This window comes from Penaeus monodon, chromosome 27 (assembly GCF_015228065.2).
Source record: "Penaeus monodon isolate SGIC_2016 chromosome 27, NSTDA_Pmon_1, whole genome shotgun sequence".
NCBI classification, from domain to species: Eukaryota; Metazoa; Arthropoda; class Malacostraca; order Decapoda; family Penaeidae; genus Penaeus; species Penaeus monodon.
In genome coordinates, this window is record NC_051412.1 from 15,712,794 (window position 1) to 15,713,005 (window position 212).

The window sequence follows — 212 nt, forward strand, 5'->3', positions numbered from 1 at the left end:
AATTCAAGAATTAATTTCGTACCCATGTCCTGGAAGAAAGGAAAATCCTCTAGTTATATAAAACAGGAAACACAATACTTCATTTAAGGGCGAGGGGACGTTACTCTTCATTACACTACTGTGGCTAGTGTTCGGCTAAAACCACAAGTATATCTGTGTGGTTGAGGCAACAAGTGACGCTCCTAAGGTACAGATATTTGTTTTTCCGTGAT